Raw genomic sequence first — 7,631 nt, 5'->3', positions numbered from 1 at the left:
TGTATGCGTGTGCGTGCGTGTGTGTGTGTGTGCGTGTGTGTGTGTGTGTGTGTGTGTATATTATATATAAATCACGTTTGAACCTTTAAATAAAGCTGTTTTTCCCCATCCCATCTACCACTAGAAGTAAAGCAGGCGACAAAGATGATAATTGAATCGGAGGATTCTGTGGGTCTGACCAATCTCACTCTGAAGGCAAACATCCAAAGAAAGGTAGAGTTGAAATGCTAGGTATTTATATCTTAATGGAACAGAGTTTACAGCCCAAGTGGAAAGGAGTGTCCTTAAAATATTTGTTGAAATATTTCAAAATGACAAAGTTTTTGTCCCCCAAGCTCCAGGGCAGTCTGGAGGAGAAAGGAGTGAGTGGAGTCTCCCTGCAGTGGACAGAGCAGGCTGATGGAAAACAAGCAGAGGAAAAGAAAGAAGGATGAACCATGAACTGTTAGTCCCAACTTGTATTTAACCAAACATGTTACAATTAAGTTCAAAATTATTCATACCCCTGGAATATCCCTGTTTTTTACTTTACAAGGAAGTTTATTTCTGATAACAAAAGAGACGGGTATCTCTCAAATGATAAAATAATGCAAAAGAACTATCATTTGAAAAATATAATGTATTTTTATTTAGATTTTAATAAAAATGGCAAGTTGAACAATTATGTATTTTCTTCCCAGTTATGAGTGGGGGATATTCTGGCACTACAGCAATCAAACACTTTTTTCAAATTTCTGACCAGATTTTGGTATTTTGAAAGATTATCTTTTATGTTGAGTTCCAGGTCTGAGGTTCTGACGGCCTCATTGGCATCACCTTAATGTTTAGCTCACCTCCACAGATTCTCTGACGTTCTACCAATGGGCCACTGTGAATTATTAATACTTCTTCCTGTCAGTAGAAACATGCTGGTAAAAGTAAAATGTAATCTAAAACTGCCATGGGGTATGAATAATTTGGGCTCAGAAATTAATTTCTTTCTTTTGCTTGAAAGTATGAAATAGAGAAAAACATGATAGAAGACTTGCTACTGATAATAGAAACTGGTTAAACTGCTGGGTTTAGGGTTGTTGTGAAAAAATGGCAATTTGGTCAATGTTGGTTTATTGTCTGCATTATTAAGATATCAAGAATAATTGTCCCTTGATGGCATCTGAGCTTCATAGGTCTATATCCATGTACTCCAATAAACATTTTCTTCTCAAAGATCAACTGGTTTTTAAGAGGGGTATGAATGACTCAATCCTTTTTTTGCTTTACTTAGGATACATTTCTGTATATATATATGAAAAAAAAATATATATATATATATATATGTGTGTGTGTGTGGGTGTGTGTGTGTGTGTGCGTGCGTGCGCGCGCGCGCGTGTGTGTGTGTAGCTAGGTGAAGTTAAGTCGAAATTTCCAAACTGAAGTCACCTATATTTCCCATTTGTCTCAAGCAAGTTTCAAAGTGTCCTGCAGGTGGCACTGTAGTTTAAGTATGTCTCTTCATTCGAAGATTAAAGTCGCATGTGTGACGTCATATCCATGAGACGTCTGTTGGTCCTGCTGCAGAGATAACCATAGACATAATATAAAGATAGACGCCTCATGGACCGCTCTCGTCTATTGTCGCTGACGAGATTTAGGGCGGCCATCTTGGAGCGGTACACTGCTCCACTCATCCTTATGTGTTTAGCAGGCACAATGACGTATCAGCGCATTTAATCAATCATAACAGGCTTTTTTGTTACTGGAAACTATATTCAAACATCTATCAAAGCTACATTCATAAACAATTGTATTTTTTAAGTATGTTTTTAATACATAGTTCAGCATATTTAAATATGCTTAGTGGCTATAACACTAGAATAGGAATGGAATATTCTGATATTGATGAATGATGAGCATATTAAAAAGCACACAGCCGTTCATAATTTATTTAATAAATTATTTAGTAATATCAATACATATTTATATAACTATACAAACACAAAAAAATTATGATTAATAATAACAAATAAATAATGATTAATACTGAATAATATATATTGGATACATGTTTATATGTATGTATATATATACATATATATATATCTGTGTGTTTTTCAGCTGACGAGTTCTAGCTTCAGAGAGATTCAGCAGCTGAGATTGAGTCCAAAATCTGATGCAAGATTCATCCGTGCTGCAGTGAATCTGTCTCTCTTTATATACTGCTCAAAAAAATAAAGGGAACCCTTAAACAACACAATATAACTCCAAGTAAATCAAACTTCTGTGAAATCAAACTGTCCACTTAGGAAGCAACACTGATTGACCCGACGAGGGTCCCCGTTGTCAATCAGTGTTGCTTCCTAAGTGGACAGTTTGATTTCACAGAAGTTTGATTTACTTGGAGTTATATTGTGTTGTTTAAGTGTTCCCTTTATTTTTTGGAGTAGTGTAGATATCTCCCTCTTCTTCCTCATATGTCTTTAGGAAACTTTCAAAACAAAAATGGAAGATTTAGGATGGGTCTTACTAGTGAAAGAATTACATATAAATAATAGTCTTTACCACCTGTGTAAACTTTGCTGGTGAATGTGATAACACATAAGTTTTATAATATGTGTTATATTGTTTCATTTCTAATATAGGCTCTTGTGTCAGATAATCTAAGTCAATGTTAGAGAATAATTACATTTTTTAGATTTACGGAATCTCAGTTAGCCTTCATAGCGGGGCTGAACCCGTATTACACCAAGCCCTGTAGCTAATATTAGCTGGTATCTCGCCAGTGGACATAAATACAGTAAAATAATATTCTAATCACAATATATACACAATAATATGTCCATCTTACTTGTGAAATGTTGTCTGTTCAGTCCTCACATTAATAATCCATCGATCAGAACAACAATATCCCTCAGTGTTGAGGCATCTTCTGCTGTTTTGATTGAGCAAAGTAGGAGGGTATACCGCTCCAAGATGGCCACTGTATTTCCTGCACCGGAGCAGCCAATGCGGGGTCTACACTTATATTATGTCTATGGAGATAACAGTGAAAATTGTCATAGATCGTTAAGGTGACAAATAAGTAATATTTAATGTTAACCTGTGAGTCGCCGATATAGATTCCCAAGGACTGAGTTAGCTTCAGGGACAGAGCTACAAAGTAGCTTTAAAGCTGCAATCATTTGTAAAAGTTACATACCACTACTTATAAAAAAAAAAAAGTCTGGTATTAGTTGTCTAAAAGGAGTTTACATGAGGTTGAGCTGAAACATAAAAAGCAAAACAAACAATGAAAACATGAAGAGAAACAGAAACTGTCAATGAGTAAAATTATAAGAGTGAAGATTAGATGGACCAATAGCAAAACGAAAAAAAAAAAAAAAAGTTTTGGTAAAATGTCAAACACAGGAAAAATATAATCTGCCTTCTTCATAAATGAGTGTTTTATTCACAATCTATCTTCTGTGTGGTGTCTTTTTTAAGAGCCATTTGCTTAGGAAACACACACAGGCCTACCATGTTGACAACTCCCTTGAATAAATTTGCCTACTGTGTGCTACAGGCTTTGCATAAAACAACCACTGAGCTAAAGTTTTGTTGTTGTTTTTTTAGACTACAGCTCCTTTCATTGTAAAAATAATCTTTTCTTGTTCCATTCCATATAGCAGTGCTAATAGAGGGGATAATGTCTTGTAAATGAGTAACTCCAATCAGTTACTCGTCTGTTATATTTAGCACAGATTGTTGATTTCAACAAATGATGCCAGTTTTAAAAAGGCTTGTACAAGCTGTGTCTCCCAGCTTTGGAATACAGTAAATTGGAGATAAGAGTCTCCATTGAGAAGTCTTTAAGAATGAGAGGAAAATAAAACAAGCACAATCACTGTTAGGACTGATAAAAGTCAGTCTGACGGATAAACTTTGTCACAATTAATCATCTTAAATAGGTAAACATAGCAGGATATTCCCGGATATTTTTCAGGATTAAGATTTTAGGATGAACACAAACAATTACACTTAATTTAAAACAGGAAAATAAAAAAAAAATCTCTGGAAGCTAGCACTCAATATTTTTAGATTTGATAATCCCAGTTGAGCTATGTACTGATGAATTAATACGATAGAAAGAAATACCCAACATGCAGAAGTATATAACAAAGATACTAAAGCAGGTTTTAGTCTGATACTTCATTTCATGCTTCAACAATTTGAAGTTAAAACAGGAAATGGCTAATTTTTATTGGAAAATCTAGAGGTGTACAGAGGCCCATTTTCAGCATCATTCCAGTTGCAAATTTTGTTAGCCAATCCAGGTTTATCATGTTAAAATGCTAATTGATCATTTGTGCAGTCATGTTGGCACAGCTGAAAACTGCTGCACTAAATAACAGAAGCAATAAAAGCGGTCTTTGTTTGGCTAGCTGCATATCAGGAGCACCAGCATTTCTGTGTTCAATTCAATTAAAAATGACCAGAAAAATAAAAACTTTCTACTGAAACTTCTCAGTCTAAACTTGATCTGAGAAAGGAAGGCTATTCCATGAGGAAAACTGTCGAGACACTAAAGATCTCATACAACGATGTGTGCCACTCCCTTCATAGAACAGCACAAACCGGCTCTAATCAGAACAGGAGGAGAAATTGGAGGCCCCCGTTAAACAACAGGCCAAGACAATAACCACCTCAGAGTCTGTAGTTTTAGAAACAGACATCACACAGGTCATCAACTGGTATATTCATTAAACCCACAAAACATCAGCCTCAAAGTTAATACGTGACTCCAGGATGCTGGCCTTATAGGCTGGGGATGCTTTTGTGCTGTTGAAGTAGAAGATCGGGCATATTGACAATCACCCCATGGACAACGCTTTATTGGAGCCAGTTTTGTCTGACAAAGCAATGACCCAAAGCTTGGCTTCAAACCATGCAATAACTATTTAGGGAAGAAGCAGGGAGATGGTATTCTGTCTATAATGGACAGGTCGGCACAATCACCAGATCTCAACCAGATCTCAACCCTAGTAAACTGTAGTGGGAGCAGTTTGAGGTGACAGTTCCTCAGATTATCTCAACAAATTGACAGCTAAACAACCAAAGGACATTTTTTTGGGTGACCCCAAACTTTTGAGTGGGGATAGTGTATCTGATCAAATTTGACTTATAAATCCACATGCAAGCAGTTACATAATGTAATTAGATGTATATAAGAAACTATAAAAGACGGCACTCAGTGTCACATTAAAAGCTTGATTTGTCATTCATGACAGTGTTTGTTTTTAAGGAGAACAATTTGCTTGTGTAGCCTACAAACCTTGCAAATCTACTCAGTGCTGTTGTATACATCATTTACCTATTGTCAGTCATGGCAACAAGGTTACCATGTTCTACAGATGAGACAAATACCCTTGTATCAAGCAAAAAGCCAGAACACTTTTCAGAGAGTCTCAGCACCTTCTACTGCAGTCCTCAGATCTGCGTCACAATGGAGAGGATCTTGTTGGGAGTCTTGGTTCTCTCAGGTCAGTGTCAGTGACATTATGTTTTCAATCTGGTATAAAATGCTATTTCATAAAAGCAACACTGACGGTTGAAATTTTTTTTTATCTATCTTATGTTCCAGACCTGGTCATGCTCTCCACCTGCCTCCATCTTCAGCCTGTCTACCACTTTGTTAATCAATCTCTGAATTGGACCGAAGCTCAGACTTACTGCAGACAGACCCACACAGACCTGGCAACCGTTCTAAGCTCAGAAGAAAAGAACCGATTCATGAGCACTCTTTCATCTGCTGGTCACCGCTCTGACGTCTGGATTGGTCTGTTCAATGAAATCGACTGGAGATGGTCCGATGGCTTCACGGGGAGCGGAGCCGACTACAGACACTGGAGAACTTCATCCAATGAACCTAGTTTCCATTACGCCGTTGAATTCTGCGTAATGTTCCCATACTATGCAGAGTGGTATGATGTTAGTTGCTCACAGAATCGCCCATTTGTGTGCTACAAAGGTTAACGATATTAAATATGACACATCCTTCTTAAAACTTCTTTGTGAAATGTAGAACTTCTGCTCACCTTTGTCCTCTATTCCCTTCAAGTACAGGCTCGCAGGCGGAACCTCAATTCGTGTTTGTGAATCTACTAATGAACTGGTCCAGTGCTCAGACGTACTGCAGAAACAACTTCATTGACCTCGCCACCGTAAAAAGTGACACAGACAACCAGAATGTTCAGAGCCAGGTGCCAAGTACTTACCATCCATGGATTGGTCTATTTAGAGATCCCAATTTTCACTGGTCTGATGGGACTGGTGTCGTCTTTACCAGCTGGGATTCTGTTATGAATCCGCTTGGCTCGATGACAGTCATATGTGGTGTCACATCTTCTGCAAGATCAGGAAATTGGAAGTTTTTGCCCTGTGAAACAAAATTACCTTTTGTCTGTTATGGCCCTCCTGGTGAGTGTTTTTCTTTCTTTCTTTTATTGAGAGGTGTATTTTAGGAAGAATTGGGGATGATTAGAATATGTTGTCCAGATTTCAGTCATTTAAGAACAGTTATCTCTATATGCTGAGTGGCTGTCTGATACTTACTAAATGTTAGTTTAAAAAATGGCATTTATAGGCTTTGAATATTCATTATATTTAATCAGTTCTTCTCTTAAGTCACTCCCCTAAATTATGCAGGTCAGCTTTTCGTGAGAAATGCAGAGTTGTTTTTCCGTCCGGAGTTTCTGCAAGTCAATCTCAATATATTGATCTTACCAGGATTAACTAGAATTAAACCATAATGAATTTACAATGTAGTAATAAAGAAATGCATGGCTTTATCATTTGTTTCTTATATCTGAATAGACATATACAGCAACAATGGACAACTAAGTTAAAATACCATGTTTTCTCTCTTAGTTTGGACTGGACTCTTTGATGTAGGGGTTTGCAACATATTAAGTGAGATTTAATTTCACTATGGTTTCCTCCTCCCGGTGGGACACACCTGGAAAGTCTCCAGGTCGCAAGGAGGCATACTGACCAATGCCCCGATCATCTTAACTAAGACTTTTCAGTTCATAGAAGGCATTTTTCCACCCTAACTGTGAGGCTGAGTGCCAGCTCCCCAATAAAGGAAGCTAATTTTTGCCTCTTGTATCTAGGATCTCAATTTTTTGGGCTATGAGTGATACTTCTCAACAGACAGATCTGTAAATAGAGAGCTTTGTTGTTTGGCTTAGCTTTTTCTTTACCATCACCTACAGTATAACAGCAGATGAAGCTCAAATCCGTCAACCTTCATCGAATCATCACCTTATTTTTCTGTGGGGTCTGTGTAGCCCTATCACCCACAGTTCTGTGTTATCTGTAGTTTTAGTTCCTGGTTGTCTCTCCCAAGTCAAACCGACCTTGGAGTCAGACTAAGACCACTTCAGTCACTCTGATGATTTGTCTGACCGCAGGAAGGAAGACCACGGCTCCCTCCTACAGCCAGGTCTTGGGGTGAACTCACCAGTAGGAACCTGGTGGTTGAGCTTTCAATCTTGGGGCATAGCTGGGCTCAGCTCAATGAATCTACAGGAGTCCTACTCCATGTGTAAAGGGAAATGTTAAGATCAGGTGCAATGTAAGCAGTCTACATTGCTTGCAGTCTAGGGCAGGACCTT

The sequence above is a fragment of the Poecilia reticulata genome, linkage group LG18 (genome assembly GCF_000633615.1).
Source record: "Poecilia reticulata strain Guanapo linkage group LG18, Guppy_female_1.0+MT, whole genome shotgun sequence".
Taxonomy (NCBI): domain Eukaryota; kingdom Metazoa; phylum Chordata; class Actinopteri; order Cyprinodontiformes; family Poeciliidae; genus Poecilia; species Poecilia reticulata.
The sequence above is the reverse complement of the archived record's forward strand: the minus strand, read 5'-3'. Positions refer to the sequence as shown.